The sequence below is a fragment of the Misgurnus anguillicaudatus genome, chromosome 12 (genome assembly GCF_027580225.2).
Source record: "Misgurnus anguillicaudatus chromosome 12, ASM2758022v2, whole genome shotgun sequence".
NCBI classification, from domain to species: domain Eukaryota; kingdom Metazoa; phylum Chordata; class Actinopteri; order Cypriniformes; family Cobitidae; genus Misgurnus; species Misgurnus anguillicaudatus.
Window position 1 is genome coordinate 2,681,292 of NC_073348.2, and position 20,296 is coordinate 2,701,587.

The 20,296-nt window shown below is 38.9% G+C and overlaps 1 pseudogene; it reads left to right on the forward strand.

Annotated features, from left to right (window-relative positions):
- Positions 1–5,363: 5,363 nt before the first annotated feature.
- LOC141369107 (uncharacterized) lies at positions 5,364–18,904 on the forward strand (annotated as a pseudogene).
- The last annotated feature ends 1,392 nt before the right edge of the window (positions 18,905–20,296 follow it).

Genomic DNA, 20,296 nt, shown 5'->3' on the forward strand with positions numbered 1-20,296 from the left:
TGTATAGAATTGTCAGTTTAAAAAAAAGGCTGTGCTTATCATTTTGCCTGTGATTTTTATTTTAGCAACACAAAATCTCTCAAACTGACATCTTCCTAAACATTTGAGACTGTTTTGGAGGCTGGTGCATTAAAATACAGTAATAGATGATCAGTACATATAAAATAATCACACACACACACGCACACACACACACCCACTAAACACAGGACGTCGAATAGACGTGCAGATCGTGTCTATATTGGGTCCGTCGGTCCATGACCAATTCTGGACATCTATTCGACGTCCAAACTAGGTCCATTATTTGGACGTCCAACCATGACCCTACTTGGACGTCGTATTTACGGGCAACATTTGACGTTTAAACTGGGTAATTTTTTGGACGTCATTTGGACGTCATATTTACGGGCAACATTTGACGTTTAAACTGGGTAATTTTTTGGACGTCATTTATGCGTCATATTTACGGGCAACATTTGACGTTTGAACTGGGTAATACTTTGGAGGTCATTTGGACGTCTATGACAGGCCTATGTCTGTATTACATGATTAGGTCTATAAAATTTTTTTTATTTACAAATATCAGCATTATTGTACCAACATGATTAATACTTACGAATAGTCTATATTATTTTATACAGTACTGTGTTTTCTGCTTTCTTTATTTATATACAAATTCATCTAAATGTACAATTAAAAATCTGTAATTAAATGCGTAGTTCGTTATATTACAATATATGATCATACTAATAACAATTTAACATGAAAATATTCTCACCTGTTCTCATAATGTTGCGTTCGTGTTATCAATGCAATAACTGTGCCTTATATGCAAAATTAACATATGGCCTTGTGGCTGAGTGGTTAGCGAGATTGGCTTGTAATCCACAGATCGGTGGTTCGAAACCTGCGGCCGGCAGGAAATGACTGAAGTGTTCGGTGTTGTAATGGATGAGTGAAGTGCAGAGACAATCATTTCTTTTCACTTTTTTCATGTCTTTTTTCCTTACACGGAGGTCCTACGGATGTAAACATTTAGACGTGCAGAAGACGTCGCAAAAAAGACGTTGCCTGGCGTTACAAAACAACCCCTTTTATGTACCGAATTCGGACGTCCAAAAATTCCATGAAAAAGACGTCATTCTGACGTCACTTTGCGCAGTGGGCACACACACACAAAAAAAACTACAACAGTGTGAGTTTAATTAAACTGTGTATCAGCCTATAGATGTTTAAAATGTTTTGCATAAATCTTTTCTCAAAAGCTGATAAAGAGCCTCATGGTATTCAAAGCATGAACTTTGAAGCATTAAGGCCTTCATGTTTTCTTGCATGATTCTCTCACAGGCGACTTTGTAGCTGGCATTGAAGGTTGGTTCATTTCTGAAAACACACAAAAATATATTATTTTATGTCCCATAACTATAGTGTAGTATACAAATGTGATCCAGGGGGCGTATTACAGAAAAGTCCTAACTTTAAAATCTTATCTTAACTGTTTGGTATCAATTGTCATTTAAGTTAGGACCTCATTTAAGACAAAAGCTATTACAGAATGATGTTACTATATGAATTATTTTATCTTAACTGCAGATAGGAAAGTGGTATTACAGAAGCATCCTAACTTGAAAAAAGATCCTAAAAACGGTCTTAACTTTAGGGTAACCTCACAGGTGTCCTAACTTAAAACTTTAATGAGAGCCAGCTGAAACAATCACATTATGATAGAGCTGTGGGAGAATGACATTACATTTTTAACAAAGTGGAGGATGAAAAACATCAATGTTTGTTTTTGGATTACTCTTTGAATGTTTTTTACCTTCACACATTCACATAATCACAATGTTTCTTACTAGTGGAGCGATCTTTCAATTTCTGTCATCCCTCATTATTAAAAAACAGTTATCTTGATGGGAATTATAGTGAACACTTGATGGGATTATAGTGAATACAGTACACACTTGACTCAGCACCTATTTCTTGTCATGTTTCTATCAAATGTTGAAATGTACAATAGTATCCTAGCACTTAGGAAGAATAATTTTTTTAATTTTTGTAAGTCACATTTGCTAAATGTTTAAATTGAATGGTAACTGATAGATGATGTGCTAAAACACTAATACAAAAAACACAGACTATGATTACTATGAATTTAATAAAATGTATTTTTCTGGCCCATTGAAAATAAAAGGACAATTCTTTTGTTTACTGTAGCAGTAGCTCACTCATTGCTGGTTGCTTGGTAACAGACATGACAGTTGATAGCCGAACATGATTAAGCGATTTGGGATTTCCCAACTAGAGATGAGATAAGTTTTGGTGAGATAAGATGAGAATCCTAAATCAATTTAAGATTTGCTTCTGTAATATGAATTTGTGAAAAATCTTAACTTAACACATCATATCTTAAGTTAAGACCTAAGATAGAAAGTTTCTGTAATATGCCCCCTGGACCACAAAATCAGTAATAAGTTGCATGGGTATATTTGTAGAAAGTCAACAATACATTGCATGGGTCAAAAAGATTTTTCTTTTATGTCAAAATTACTATATTATGTAAAGATCATGTTTCATGAAGATGTTTTCTAAATCTCTTAAAGGGCGTTTTGCAGGTAAAATTTTTCAACGAATTTGTGCAATTTGCTTGTTGATAATAAACATTTAAACTGTTATCCATTGTATTTTATGTTGTTGGGTATCACAAAACCCGAAAAAGTATGAAAAAGTACAGCGGTTTGCAATGATTCTCCTTTCCCCCACAACGCACTGTATGACGTCACGCTGGGGAGAGAATTTACCAAAGCCGCCTTGAGAGCATTGAGAATGACTATAGAAAGACAAGTAAAGTACAGTTCTGATATCGCAGATTATATATAATTACATAGATAGATAGATAGATAGATAGATAGATAGATAGACAGATAGACAGACAGACAGACAGATGGATAGGCTAGTATAGAGAGATAGGCAGACAGCCAGATAGCATAACGTTAGCATATCTTCGTGTAGAAAGTAAACAAACAATTAACATACTCGTGCATGCTGGCTTGAGGGGGTCCATGATCCTGCCTGAAATGGGTGTAACTTTATGCGATCTTCAGCACAAACGGTTTTGGCAGCATGTCTCTAATCCTTGAAGGTGAGTGAAGCACGTCACGTCTGTTCGCGGGTACCAGCGACCCAAACGCACTCACTTTCTTACAGCCAGTAGCGGAATGGCAATCGGGAGAGTCGGGACTTTCCCGGTGGGCCGATCTGATAATAGTTAATTTCGAGTTATATTAGCAACACCGTTTGGCGGTGTGATGTGCGCCGGTTCCCGCAGCCCGCTGGTCAAACTGCAGCCTCTCTGCTCAACAAAGTATATAAAAGTGCTCAACCTGTTCGGCAGGTCCAAACATGCACAGGATTTATAAAAATACGGTGATCAATGAGCGGTTCCTCCTCAAATGGCATAGCCTGTCGTGATGTAAAAAGCCGCCGAACGCCTGTTTATTATAGTATGTATGCGGTCGGATCCGAGTGTGCTGCAGCTGCTGACTGCTGCTGCATATAAAATGATTGTGTGATTCGTTATAATCGCATAAACAATATAACAAAGCATCCTTTTATTTCACAAAACAATATATTTGAGATATTATTTGATAGACTAGTAAGTGTGGATTAAGGATGTTTAAAAATCTCTAGCCTGGTGGTCAGGACATGAATGGATCAAATCAGCAGATTTGCGAAGTTTTATTTATCTCCACTATATCATAAATAATAATTAGCATGGTAACTTTGCAGTATAACACATTATATATTTCCTACGATGTATATATGATTTCCAAATTATTTACCTAAGTATTAAACAGCAATAAATGTCTCATCTATCTCTATGGCTCTGGCTGAGTCTTTCTCCACTTCTCCCCAACGTGACGTCATCGCAGAATTGCGTTAAAAAAACCGTTAATACCAAAAACGTAAAAAAAGTGGTCTTTAAGACCATTTTTGAGACATTTTAAAAATTATACACATATCTTGAGTGATTTATGTACCCATTAATCGACAGTGGTGGTTAACCTGCAACACGCACTTTAACTGTAAATATATTAAAACTTCAATTTTGTGAGTGCATGGAGCACAATCACAATTGGCCAGAAACTTTCCAACAAAACTAGCGTACCCATTCCTAGGGGATTTTCCATTTAAGTTGTGCTTCATACTATTTCCATGTTAAATCATGCTAGCTTCATTCTAGCTTCATGTTAAATCATACTAGCTTTATGCTAAATTATGTTAGCTTTATGTTAAAAAGCTTCATACTTAGGTTGTTTTCACATATGTTGGTGCGCACCGTGGTGCGGCCTCGGAGCGCACCAAAATACATTGTATCATTTTTCAGTTAGTGCGGTCCGTGTTCACACATTATTTTTTTACTGCACTCGAAATGCCGCACCGTACACCACGTGACAACGGTCAGCGCTGTCATTGGTCTCTGATAGCTCTTACCGTCTCATGACCACCCCCACGTTTCCACGACAACCAGCCTGACAGAGAGAGCGCAGCTATCAAGATGTGGAGATAAACAATGCACGTCTTTGCGAAGTTTCTTTGCTTTAACGCGAAATTGCGCAGCTGTTCTATTAAAGCCTTTCTCACGGAGCCGTTTGCTAAAAAAGCCCGTAATGTCACTATTTGTGTGTGGAGGACAGCAATGCATTTATACAATCATTAGCTCAAACGTAAAGGAGACAGAGAATCTCTGCAACGGACCAGGATTGGCTTGTTTGTTGTTAACCCACAATATAACACCCGGCTCACGTCACAACGGAAGCCCAGTGGCTCAAACATGTGGAGAACTTCCTGTATTTGGTTCGGCCCGAGGTCCGGCAGTGTTCACACCACAGGTGGGTCGCCCCAGAGTTCGACAACAGCCGCTCCGAGACCACCTGTTTAGAGCGGTCTCGGAGCGGCCGTTTAGTGCGCACCCGAGTGCGGCTGTTGTGTTCACACTGACCCAAACGCACCGTACTCGGAGCGACACGTCATTTGGGCCGACCTAAACAGTGTATATGTGAAAACACCCTTAGGCTATCTGGTTATTAGTATGCTTATTAAACCAAATCAAACTGTTTTAAACGTTCAGACCAAGCTTTTTCAAGCCAAAATAAAGTTTGTCCTCAAACTTTAATATCTAGTTTGATAATTGATCTTACAAAATTCAAGAATAAGAATGACAAGGTTTATATTCCACAAAGAACAGCAACACCCACAGTACAGTTCTGTACACCTCTACCTTCAGGGTTTACTTAGACAGCTCCTCCACTTCAACCTTAAGCACTGCCTTCACCAAGTGAACTGTTTTCTACACCTGCTACTCTATGTCAGAGTCAAGTCAGTTATGTTCCACCACTTCCATCTCCTTTGACTACTCCGACACCTCTACTGTCAGGGTTTACTCACACAGCATTTCCACTTCAACCCCAAGCACTGCCTTCACCAAGTCAACAGTTTTCTACACCTGCTACTCTATGTCAAAGTCAAGTCAGTTATGCACCACCACGTCCATCTCCTTTGACTACTCCGACACCTCTACCTTCAGTGTCTGGTCAAACTGCACTCCAACCCCAACCTCAGCCTTCACCAAGTCAACTGTTTTCTACACCCGCTACTCAATGTCAAAGTCAAGTCAGTTATGTACCCCCACTTCCATCTCTGCTTCCACATTTGAATGCGACCATATAAAATCCTTGGCTTTCTGTCCTCGAAGCGCTGATGATGCTATCACTTTATATGAAGAAGTGCTGATGGAATTGGTGCAACAAAAGTGGTTTGGGGAAGACAGAAAACAGAAATGCACTGAAAGTCAGCGGACAGCAGGTATTATGGGTGTGCCACTCTCAGTGGAGGTGACATTTGCTGGACCTATTTCAGTGTATGAACCCAAAACATCATATTATAGCCACCTTGGAAGAGTTGTTGTGTATGACTCAAAAAAATCACATGAAGTGGCCCATGTAACAAAACCAAGAAGTCTTGCCTGCACAAATCAAGTGCACTTATTTCAAACTCGCAAGTCACTTTTTAGAAAAGTAAGGACCACAGAAAGGACTGATCCCACTCCGAGTTCGCAGTACCAAATGGAAGATCTACAAGATAAACAATACCCACCAAATGAGGCAGGCATAAAGAAAATGGTGCTTTATTTATTGAAAGAAAAGGTCTTCCTGCAGACCTGCCAAAGTAACTTATTAGTGGCACTAAACCCAAGTGTGAATTCATATGCAGCCTAATTCTGTCACGTACGGTTTAACACCGGATTGTGGAAAGTAAAAGACGAACCCAAACGCAAAGATGTATAAAAATATAACTATAATTTATTTACAAAAAGGAATAACAGAAACCCCCACGAGGGGGTAAAACAGAAGATAACTGAAAACACTGTGATGGAACACAAACACGGGAATAACTGGAACAATAAAGCACTTCAGAAACATGGAACACTAAACTTCAACAACGCACGCACACCACACAGAGAACACAAGGGCATTATATAGACAGCACATCAATGGGGAACAGGTGAACATAATTAATCACTTAAGACACGAGTACATAAGGGAGTAGGGTAAAAGTGACAAGACACTGGGAACACGTGTCACACATACATGATGTGAAACCCACACGTGTTCCCACGTAAACACAATGCTGCCCTGGTCTTGCCCTCTGGATAATAACCAAAGTCAGGCAAGACCATGACAGCCACAAAACACTGGGAACACGTGTCACACAGATATGATGTGAAACACACGTGTTCCCACGTAAACACAATGCTGCCCTGACCTTGCCCTCAGAACATAGACCTGAACCTATACTAAGGTCTGGCAAGATCACGACAGCAACAAGACACCGGAAACATGTGGAAGCCACACACACAATGTGATTCCACATGCCCCCACACAGAACATAATACTGCCACGGTCCTGTCAGATGCACTCAGACCTACATCTAGCACAGATGTCTGACAGGACCGTGACAAATTCCAGAGGAGACTTTCTGCTCACAGTGCATGGGAAATCAGATGCTAAGTGATCCAAAACTCATAACATCACGGGCAAGGATTTTAACCTTCACAGGACTTGTTAAAGGTAAAGTCTCAGTTATTGAAATTCTGCAGAAAGCTGCAGAGAAGTTTAGAAATGTTGATGAAGTTAATTTGAAAAGCAAAATCTTCTCTTTTAAGGGATTTCCACCTACTACAAAGTATGCAACAAGTGCAAAATGATGTACCGTTATCAAGAGTTCACGGATGGAATCCATAATTTTAATGACCACCTTCTGATTTTACTGCATTTATGCTTGATTCCTCGCAATACTATTCAGGTATGTTACCCATTATAGTACCCCATATTGCTGCTTAAATGTTTAAAATTAAAAAGATAACATATTGCATGTGTTGTCCCTAAACCTTAAGATTCCAGTTTGCATCTTATAGAATTATACCGCAGTCAGCAGAGTCCTCAGCCTGCTTGAGGCCACTGAAAATACAAAATTTCCCAGCCATGATACTGTGCTTCATGTATACACTCACTTTGAAGCACTGACAAATCATGATTACATGTACTCCTGCATCAATTGTGGATAGTACCCTAAAGTTGAAATTATGGTCCTCCACAAAAAAGGAGTGTTTAGTGTGCCTTGTAAGTTAGTTCACTGTCCAGTCTCTAGAATCTTGTTTTTTTATATATGAATTCCATTTATGTCTTTTCAGTCAGTGAAATTAAAACTCCCCCTAATGATTTTGATGGACATACCAACATTGTGTCCTTTTGGGAGCAAGTGACACAAGACATGGTTGGACGGGGATTTCTTCGAAGTGAGTCGTTATTGGTGTTATTTTTACAATTTTTCTTTTTGATTTTCTTAAATAATTTTTTTGTTTTTTTTATTAATGGTATTGTTTTTGGTAACTTTTATGCCATACAATGTGCTAATAATACACTTTATAAATGCAAGGTGGCATGAAGAACCCCTTCGTCGTTCCTCCAAGTTATGATTGTTGGGCTCCGTGGATTGGTGTCAACACAAGAAAATCTGAAATGGTGTTGAACAAGGAATTTGCTAAAATTCAGAAAACCAGGCTATGTGACATGCTTGATCTTGATATAACTGAAGAACAACTTGGAGATGAGCTTTTCAAGATGAAGGTAAATTGATCAGATCCTAATTAATACTGTTTCAGTAGTAGTTTGAAATGATGTGCATTTCTATTATGGTACTCTGAATTGGTCTTCTGCATTTAGCCTATCTGAGTCAGTACACACACATCTGGGGCCCGTTTCAATAAGGAGGTTCAACCAACTCTGAGTTTAAACTTGAACTCTGAGTTGATTTACTCTGAGATAGTAAATTCTGAGTTTTCGGTTACAGAAAAGCTGATCTGAGTTAGTTCAATCGACTCCGAGTAGGTTGACTCTGAGTTAAGCGCGTGCACAGCCACAATGAAAAGCCATCATCAATGGAGCTCAGATATTACGATTTACCATGGCAACAGCACGTGACAAAGAGGTCTTAATCATTTTTACTACTCAAACTGAAAGTGTTACTGCAAGTGTACAGCAACTACGAGCATATATTTTAAAGAAAAGAGTTGTTTTTGTAAATTGCTACTCTAGTAAATGCGTACATTTAATTTTTCATCACAGTTAAAATATCCGAAGTAAATAAACTGAGGACTGTTATTATATTCATTTACATGCACATGCAATCCCATGTACAAAAAGATGACAGCAGCTCAGCTAAAATAAAATTAAGCATAATACTTTGTCATATAAGGCTACGAACTTTACAATGAATAAAACAAAAATTCGCCCAGCCGGGATTCGAACTCCGATCGCCGATGGTACGTCTGGCCCAACATTTACACACAGCACTACCCACTTGACCAGCGATAATGACGAGTGGATAAGTAAGAAATGTCAAGGCAACTGTATAAATGTAAGAGCACCACAAAGACTGATATTAGTCATATAATGATATTTATATATCTAAAATGACTGCAAAAAATAATAATTTCACTCACATAAATGTAAGCGGATATGACAAAAAACACTCGGGGTCTCAAAATCCTCTCGGGACATAAATTTAACTTTCTACAAATGAATGCAACATCATCATCTACAAGATTCTCTATAAAAGTACATGAAATTTTTGTCACTAAGACGATCTATGCACCTAAGTATATCATATTAGCTTTACAAGTCATTTCAATTTACTGTTTTAATTTTTTTTAGTTGAAAGTTTAGTGTAATAGCTATATAAAAATATAAAGTCGTAAGTTAAAATGGTTTGCACTGGCAATTTAATTATAACTTAAAGGCGGAGTCCATGATGTTTGAAAGCCAATGTTGATATTTGAAATCACCTAAACAAACACGCCCCTACCCCAATAGAATCTGGACCTTCTGTTGATAGACCCGCCCCACACATACGCAAACCGGCATTTGATTTGATTTGATTGGCTATAAGTGTGTTTTGGTAGTCGGCCCGTCTTCTTTTCCAACGCGTTTTTCAAACATCGTGGACTCCGCCTTTAAAGACAGCTAAAAAATTTTTTACAGTGTACATGATAAAAATGTGCACAATGAATGAATGTACTAAAGCAACTAACAAGATTAAACACCGCTAATTCTTTTAAAAATGGGGAGGAGACCACAAGAAACTCAGAGTTTACAGGATAAAACCTGCTCCCGACCAGGTTAGGTTCAGAGAGTACGGAAACAGACTCTGAGTAGAAGTTACCTCTCCTTCTGAAACAGGCTTGACTTACCCCGCTGTCTCAGGTTTAACCTACCTCCCTTTTTGAAACGGAAAACTCAGAGTTTCCCTTATTTCAGGGTTAACAAACTCAGAGTTTTCACTTAACCACCTTTCTGAAACAGGCCCCTGGTATAGTAAATTGTGAACACGCAACACGCTTTTTATTTATGTCATAATTATGATGTAGGTTGAAGCAATACGGAAACTCTGCAAAGAATGTGGTTTGGACTCGAAAGGCTCTAAGATGGACCTTGTCTTAAGGTTAAGAGAGGAGATGCAAAATCTCGCCTCATATGATAGTGTTTTTTAACAAATCTGGGGTGCTTCTGGTAAGATTTCTTCTCATTACCTCATTGTTTACTATGAAAACATTGATTTTTGTGTTGATATGTTTATAAGCGACTATATTTGTAAAGGTTTAAGGCATTTCGCTAGACTTGCTAAGTCTTAAATTTATGTTTTAATTATTTTTTTAGGTGGATGGTTAGTACTTATATGTCTGTGTGGAGTAGTGTACTCCATCAAATTTAACATTAGAGCAGAGTCTCCAAGAGACTCTGCTGGTTTTCTCTTAGCATGGAAGCACTTTCCTAATGTGTCAGTGTATGATTTTGCCAGAAAACTTGCAACACACACTAACCTTCAGGAACCAGAGACTTTACCCTTAAGCCCTCATGAAGACTTGCGGAGCCAACCCCTGAAAATATTCAGCAGGCAAAAGAAAGCAAGTTAACAGTGAATTTGCCATGGTTAAAGGTTAAACAGTTGGAAAAGTATCCCACCTGCCATCATCTATCTGGTTCTCCTAAACACTATGCTCTGTATGATTGCTTTCATGAGTTGAACACAAAAGACCCCAAAGACGCCCTCAGTAGAGTTCACTTAGTCCCAGAATTAAGTGGGTGGTTAACCCTCTGGGGTCTAAGGGTTTTTTAGGGGAAGTTTGACATGCACTGACATTTGTGCTTTTTTCAGTTGCTTAAAAACATAATAATGGTAAAAGTCTCATAACACTGTGTTCATCACAAACTGGGCTACAATATCATATAATCAACATGTATGTACATGTTTGTATTTTTGAGAGAAAACTGTTTATGCGTGGTTTCTGAAAAAGCTAAAATTTTAAGTCACTGATATAAGTCCACAAAACTAATTCTAAACATGTTTTCCCAAGACTTTTCAAAACAGGATCTAGTAGTCTAGAGTTTTTTCTTCAAAATGATGTGAAAGTCACTCGACCTACTCATTCACATAAAGCGAGATATTGATTTACAATTTCTAAGACACTTTTGCTTGGGAAAGGCTGTATGCGTGGAGGCGGGAAAGCTCCTGAATAATCAGTGATTGACAGCTGAGAGACAAAAGGGTTGCATAATGAGCCACATAATGAGCCTTGTGGGGATGTTCAACAGGAATGTAACTTTCTCTGTAGTAAAACCATGATAAGGTTTACTTTTCAATATAATGTAAATACACACACATATATATATATATTTCTATTGATATTATATTAATTTCACAAGTATAAGTTAGGCTACTCATGGTAAAGGTACTGTTTGGCCATCGTAAAGTGAACACAGGGTTTGTGTTTGGTTGGCCAGCGAGAGGTTTACTTTTGTGCAGTAAAAGCTCAAAAGTACAACTGCCTATCGTTGTTTGGACTCTTATTTGTGTTTTTTAATCAATATAGTAGAAACACAACAAGGGACAAGCGTGATAAACTTATCAATGTTTGTTTACAGCCGCCGCCATTACCTCACGTTGATTTCCTGACTCATGTGTATGTGCGTTTCCCATCGCGTGAAATGTTTGACGGAAGAACAAAGAAACACTCGCGTCAGGTAACATTAGAGAAACGGTCCCTCTCCTATTTCTCATACAGTTTACACCGAATGACAATATATGTTTTCGATCTCACTTACATCATTTAAAAGCTGACATTCCAAGCATTATGTAGACATTTATCTTTTGTTTCTATGACATGTATTCGTGAAGTTACAGTTAATTTTCTGACGCGTTTCTGAAATGACTTCACTGAGGGAGAAAGAACAAAACGAGCATCATGTTTATTTTCTTAATTTTGCGAAAAGCACAACATTCTGTTTTTATTGGGAGTGGACAAAAAAAACTAGACACTTCAACGTTTTAAATGATGTATAAATCATATCTGTATGTCCAAAATCAGCAGAGTTATCCAAGTCTCTTTGCAGAGTGATTGAAAAAGAAAGAGTTTGCGGCGCCCGCGCCGCAGCCGACCCCAGAGTGTTAAATACCCAAACTGCTGAACAACTCTTTGCTGGCATGAGGAAAAATAATTACTTCATGAACACACTCACACCTTCAGCACATGTATTTTTAATGCGTAATATAATCCATCACTACAACACATCACAAAACAGTTTAGCTTCTTCCATCAGCACAGAGGGGTTTACTTGTGCTAAGTGTATTGAAGTAGTAAGGCTGACGGAGAAGATTGCAGAACTAGAAGCGTGCATCCAAACGCTAGTTGATGACAGCAATACCGCTAATGCTACAAACGCTAATACCGTTAATGCTACAAACGCTAATACCGCTAATGCTACAAACGTTAATACCGCTAATGCTTCAAACGCTAATACCGCTAATGCTTCAAACACTGTTTCGGGTGCGCCTAGTGTTAAACGTAATACACATAGCTCGGTTCCATCATCTGAGTCAAGGGGGCCGACTAACTGGGTGACTGTCAGGCGGCAAAGTCGTTTCCGGTGCCCACCCAAGACCCCCCTGGTAATTTCAAACAGGTTCGATATTCTAAGCAACACACCGACTGAGACGTCTGTTAAAAGTGCCTTGGTCATTGGAGATTCGATACTTAGGAACGCAAACATTGAGGCACCAGCCACCATAGTCGATTGTATACCGGGAGCCAGGTCTTCAGACATTAGATCAAAACTTAAAGTGCTGGCTAATGCTAAGCGTAAGTTTTCTAAAATTGTTATTCACGCCGGCACGAATGACACCAGACTCCGCCAGTCGGAGATCACCAAAGATAATATTAAAGAGATATGTGAAATTGCTAAAACAATGTCAGACAATGTAATATGCTCTGGTCCCCTCCCCGCCTACCGGGGGGATGAAACTTACAGTAGATTATTGTCTCTTCACGACTGGATGTCAAAATGGTGCCCTCAGCATAACGTACGGTTTATAGACAATTGGAAGCATTTTCGGGGGAGACCTGACCTGCTAAAGAGAGATGGCCTCCATCCATCTCAGGAAGGAAGTGCGATTCTCTCTATAAATCTGACCAATAGTCTTACTTCGAATACAGTCTGACTATCCAGGGTACAAGTCAGACAACAGACGGATCGGCTTAACCGTCCATCTGTTAGCTGCCGTGATATGTCAAGATCACTTATATCCCAGCACTTCGAGTCAATCTTACCAGAATATCAACACATTTCAACTGTATCTGTTCCCCGAACAAATAAATACAGAGCACCGCTTGCCACATCTGGTACAAATCTGATTAATATAAAATTAGACAACAATACTTTAACAGATGAACCTCGAATATTAAAATTCGGCCTTCTTAACATTAGATCGCTTACCAATAAAGAACCTATTGTCAATGAAATAGTTACAGACCAAAACTTAGATGCACTCTGTTTAACAGAAACCTGGCTTAAAGCAGACGACTACATTAGTTTAAACGAATCCACCCCACAAGACTATTATTATAAACACGAACCTCGATTAAAGGGGAGAGGGGGTGGTGTAGCTACAATATACAACAAAATTTTTAAAGTAAACCAAAAATCTAAAGTAAAATTAAAATCATTTGAACTAATGTTGTTAAATATGGAAATAACCGATCGTAACCACAAACAGCTCTCTTTTGCCTTAGCTACAATATATAGACCTCCGGGCCACCATGCAGATTTCCTTAAAGAAATAGCAGATTTACTGTCTGAGCTTGTAGTCACTGTAGATAAAGCTCTTATCGTTGGTGATTTTAATATTCATGTGGATAACCCAAAAGATGCACTAGGACGTGCATTTATGGATGTTCTAAATTCTCTCAATATTAGACAAAACGTGACAGGGCCAACGCATACTCGTAAGCACACATTAGACTTAATTCTATCAATATTAATGACATCAAAATATCACCTCAGAGTGATGCAGTTTCTGACCATTACCTTGTGTCATACACTGTACTTCTAGATAGGATCAGTCAATCCACAACATGCTACAGATTAGCCAGAACAATAATTTCCACCACTAAAGATAGATTTATTAGCACTCTTCCAGACCTGTCCCAAATTAAACATGTAGCAGATAACTCTGACGATCTAGATATTGTAATAGAAAACCTAAACAATGTCTGTTCTAACACATTAGATGCCGTTGCTCCCATTCGAAAAAAGAGAATCAAAGAAAAACCGCCAGCTCCATGGTATGATCATCACACCGCAGCACTCAAAAAGGCAACTAGGAAAATGGAAAGAAATTATAGAAGCACAAAGTTAGAGGTATGGTGTGCAGCATGGAAAGAGAGTGTTAAACAATACAGACAGGCTATTAAAACCGCCAGATCTACCTATCTTAGCAGGCTTATAAATGAGAATCATAATAACCCTCGTTTCCTCTTCAGCACGGTTGCAAAACTGACTAGAGATAAAGAACAAACAGAAACCAATAGTAAACTTCAACACAATAGTAACGACTTCATGAACTTCTTTTCTAACAAAATTACGTCTATAAGGGAAAACATTGTAGCTACCCAGGCAGCCACCACTCAACCCGTTAGTTCACTTAACACTAGACTACCATACGAACATCTTGATTCATTTAAACCTACTACAATAGATGAGCTCTCTAGACTAGTTACATCATCCAAATCATCATCCTGTATATTAGACCCCGTTCCCACAAAACTGCTTAAAGAGGTATTCCCTGTAGTGTCAACCCCGGTACTACATATCTTTAACTCATCGCTAGAAATAGGATATGTTCCAACAGCTTTCAAACTAGCAGTTATTAAACCGCTGATTAAAAAAACGCAGCTTGATCAGGGAGAGCTTAATAACTTTAGACCAATCTCAAATCTCCCTTTTCTTTCGAAAATATTAGAAAAGGTAGTGGCAAGCCAGTTACGCACATTCTTGACAAATATGAAAAGTTCCAATCAGGATTCAGGCCCCACCATAGCACAGAGACAGCGTTGCTTAGAGTTACAAATGACCTCCTATTAACATCCGATCGTGGTGAAATCTCAATTCTTATATTATTAGACCTTAGTGCAGCCTTTGACACAATAGATCATACAATCTTACTCAATAGACTAGAAAACTATGTTGGTATCAGTGGTCAGGCGCTAGCCTGGTTTAGGTCGTATCTAACCAATCGCTATCACTTTGTTTATGTAAACGAGGAAGAGTCATATCACTCCCTGGTTAAATACGGTGTACCACAGGGATCGGTTTTAGGTCCTATCCTGTTCTCGTTATACATGTTACCTCTAGGAGACATTATCAGGAAACATAACATAAGTTTTCACTGCTATGCGGATGATACCCAGCTTTACATCTCCTCACATCCCAGCGAAACACACACGTTTTCTAAGCTAACAGACTGCCTTAGCGATGTTAGTGACTGGATGGCACATAACTTTCTTAAGCTGAACTCCAATAAGACAGAGATACTTATTATTGAACCGAATCGCTACAAACATAATATGTCAGATTACAAGTTGCACATAGATGGCTGCGCTGTGGTGCCATCTTCCACGGTTAGGAACTTAGGTGTGATGTTCGACAGCAACTTATCCTTCGATAGTCATATCGCCAACGTCTGCCGCACAGCATTCTTCCATCTTAGAAATATCTCGAAAATACGCCATATACTGTCTACATCTGACGCAGAGAAGCTTATCTATGCTTTTATGACCTCTAGAATAGACTATTGTAACTCGCTACTCGGGGGATGCCATGCAAATCAAGTAAACAAGCTTCAGCTAGTTCAAAACGCTTCCGCAAGGGTACTTACTCGATCTAAAAAGTATGACCACATAAGCCCAATTCTGGCATCTTTACACTGGCTACCAGTTAAATATCGCATACAATTTAAAATATCACTAATCACCCACAAAGCTTTAAATGGCCTAGCACCCTCATATCTTAGAGAATTACTATCAGAATACAATCCATCACGCACACTACGGTCGCAAAATTCTGGTCTCTTGATTATCCCTAGACTATCAAAAGTGTCTAAAAGTGGAAGGTCATTTTCCTACTTAGCCCCTAAGCTCTGGAATGATTTACCAACCGATGTCCGAGAATCAGACACAGTCGATAATTTTAAATCTAGACTTAAAACTTTTCTCTTCAACAAGGCATTCACATAATTGTTTTATTAATGGTACTCATCTCACAATAGATAGCTTGAACAACCTAATAAATAAATAAACTAAATATTCTTAAGAAAATGTTTAATCTCTCCTTACTCGTTTACATATGTGCAGCAAACCATGAGCCGGGCATAAACTTTTAAAAACAAAGGTCACGTATAAAATAGAAAAGGCTACATACAAGGAAAAGAAACGCTACTCTGTGCACATACAAACAACAATACAAGGCCAAAACTTCAAAACTACACCAATAAATCCCCGAATCGGGCCATTAATTGCCAAGCGCAGAGGAGTGATTGAAAGTTATGTATGGAATTATGTTATCACTTGCTCGGCCCTTCTCCTGAGGTTTCTGAGTCGAGTAGGGGAGTACTGTGAAGCCCAGACAGGCATCAGGGAGATGGCTGGCGCAGTCACGTCCCCATCTCCCCTTTACTCCCTTGCTCGTCCGGATTTCAATAAAGCACGATGGGTATAGATTTGTGGTGTTAAGCCCACTAGTCGGGGGCGGGACTTCAGTCCTTAAAAGGGTGTCACTGCACCCATTTCCAAAACATTCGCTGTCCCGTGCATTTTTCTCATTCTCCCTAAACCAAACTGTGCAGAGTCTTTCACTAGGATGACGTTGTATCTTCAATACGTATATGTACATGTGTGTGTATGTATGTGTATGTGTGTATGTGTATATATGTATATGTGTATATATATGTGTATGTGTGTATATGTGTATGTATATACATGTGTATATATGTATATATAGATATGTGTGGATATATATGGATATATGTTTGTGTATATGTACAGGTGTATACATATGAATGGCCCCTACGCTAATTGGGTTTTGTTTTTCTTTCTTTATGTCTCGTCCTCCTCTCCGAGGACAATGAGACAAACAGACCCAGTTCCGGTAAATGTGAAAGTCGGCACACCTCTGACCCACCGGCAGACCTTCAACGTGATGCCCAGCTGATGCATGACCAACGACCACCGGCAGAACCCGCTTAACCTCCGCCTAATCTCCTTAATCGTTTCAATATAAATATATCTCCCAAGGGTTTTTCCCTCCTATGACTTTTTTTTACTTCCCCGGCTGAGCCTGGGGTTTTTTTTCTCCTAGGGGGTTTTTCAACCCGGGGAGGCAGCCCTCTTGGGCTTAACTTAGCACCCTCTTCTTTACGTTACATTAGCAATACGCACGCTTATAATGTTGATTCATAGCCGCATCAAATTTAGCTGCTTGTGCTATCGTGTATTATGTTGTGCTATCTGTCGTTTTTCTGTGCTTTCCACCGCCTCCATTAATGTAAAGCTGCTCTGAAACAATCACCAATTGTGAAAAGCGCTATATAAATAAAATTGAATTGAATTGAAATGAAAGAGTAAAACAAGACCTCAAAAAATTGTGTCATCAAATGATCAGTTGATCTTGAATGAAAATGGTCAGGTTGTTGTGGGTAAGCTTTCTTTTATTACTGTCTTATTGTGATATTATTAAATTATATATAATGCATTGGCTTTTATTCCATCTATAGGGACACTTCCAGAATCTGTTCAAACTGATGAGAGACTCTCAGGAGAAGAAAAGCAAAAACATGACCCATGTATCCATAATAACAAAAAAGTAATGTTATGTTAAACCAAATGTTTTAAATTTTTATCAAATTTTTATGTATTCCCCAGTACCTGTTAGGAGTTCCACAGTGGGCCTTAAGGGCGATTTATAGTCGTGCGTAGGTCCTACAGCGTAGCAGCGACGGCGTAGGTTCCGCGTCGGTTTTCATTTATACTTGTGCGTCGCCGTCCGCGTCGACGTGCAAACACACGCGAAACCGCTGGTTGGCAGTAATCACGCGTGTAACCACAGTAGCAGCAGAAGTCGTCACAGAAGAAGAAGCTAAGCAAGTAAACCCACAAACGAAGAAGAAATAGCAACTTGTTGTGTATAATTTGAGAAGACCAGCAATGATGGAAGTAAATAAACAGCGACTTATGTTTCAGTTTGAGTTAAATCACTCCTCAACTTGGCTCATCTTTGTTTTCACCGTCCCAAACGGAAATACCTATGACGCAGTTTTTTTTACCTGACGGGAGGGGTTCTGGTGGACCAATCACAGCGCTTACGGTCCGCGTAGAGCCGACGCGCTGTTAGAAATTTTGTGAGGTGCGCGTCAGGCTACGCAGAGCTACGCACAGGCTACGGATAGCCTACGCCGTAGCTACGCCGTAGGACCTACGCACGACTATAAATCGCCCTTTACTGCTCTGCATCATGTGCAACCAAACAAAGCATACTGGAAGCAGTTACCCTGTACAGTACAGCTAAGCCAGGTTAGTTAGTTTCATTACTGTTAGTTTTTCTTCAACAGGGATTAGACTAGTCCTAGACTAAAATAAATGTTAGAGCTGGCCAAACTGAAATCAACTTGCACTAACATATCTTAAAATGCATCCGTGGCCTTTGTTTTGCCTCAAAATGCACACAATTAATGTTTTTGGTAAGGCGTGCTTGTTAAAACTAGTTATATTTCCTAATTAAATTAAGGTCTAGTCCTGCCATAATCAAATCCCTGTTTGGGAAACCCCCCCCCTTAACATAATTTTTAGGACTTAAAAAGAGAGATGCATAATATGTAACTGTTATTTTCCTAGCTAAACCATGCCTTAATGGAGAACGGACCAGAGAAAGAATTCTTGTCATCTGTTGAGTTCTCATGAGGAAGAACTTCCTTACTTTAGGACTACTTAGGGATGTAGAAGGAACAGTGCGTAACCGCAAGCATACTTCTGTATTTTTTCTTTTTACCCATGCAGTGAAGTACAGTAGTGTGTGTGGACTATTAAATATGTCCTTGAATGTTAACAGATTTTAAAATATTCTTTTGATTTTTAAACAGGTTGTAAGTGCTTGTCTTTTGGCTGTAAAGTATCTTGCTGAACCTCAGGTAATGATGATTACCATGATCAAATATTCTGTATGCATGATGTGTACAAATAGTTATGTAGTTTCTTATTGATTTGGTTCACTTTTATTTCTTGACAGGGAATAATGGTCTATGTCTTTAATTCATTTGTGACAAGAATTTGTTTGCCACCCTTCTATGCTGATCCAATGTATAATGTTCCTGGGAGTATCATTGTAAGGTTTTGTAATTGAGGCACTATTTTATTTAAAATATTATATTCTCTTATTCTAAGTATTTTTTTAAGGATAACATTGGAGTTCATGACTACATTTTGCTGCCTGTCTGTTGCAAAAATCATTGGATGATCTGTGTAGGTTTCAAAATAGTTATTGTCACAGGTCGGAGCGGACCACAGATGTCGTGAGTCTCGCCCCTCCCTAGTTTCCACCTCGAGGAGGTCCCAAGAACACCCCAATGACCAGACACACAAAGAGCGTAAGTAGATTTAAACAAACTTAATTTAAAATATAGCTGCAAGCAGCAATACCGGGGTCAAGCCAAAACCAGTATATGGCGCAATGACAAAATTGTGCATGCAACATTAGGTAATGATTGTGTTACATCTAGCTAGTTTTATGACTATACGCTTTAATTTAGTGAAGAAACAGTTGTATGGCCATAGGGCTGGCTTGAATATCAAAGGTTTTGTTCAATTATAAGGCCATTTAGTAGTGCAAGCATACATTTTTTTTGTGTTGCCTCAGAATGTGCTCCTACATCAGTGTATCAAATCTGGTGTAAAAATCCCATTTTGTTGCAGAGTTATAACCACAGGGTGTCCGCTGGGTTTTAAAAAGTATTAAAAAGTGATAAATCAAAATTGTCAAATTTAAGGCCATTAAAAGTGTTAAATTCGGCTTAGAGGTATTATTTTTTCCAAATTAGGTATTATTTTTTCAGACTATTGGGTGTCCTATTCTGATTGAAATTCTATCTGCGTTCACGTTAGTTCGTTTAAATATGGGCTTTAGCATATCTGGGCACATAATCAAAGATCTTTCGTGTCTGTGATGTTATCAAAGCCTGGAGTGGAGCCAAATCACGTTCCTCTCTCCACTGTAAGCGTTCTGTAATCACTAGGCACTCGATCCACTCCCGGTTTTCTGACTGTATCACGTTAAGCTGAGGTAAAACTTTATTTCAG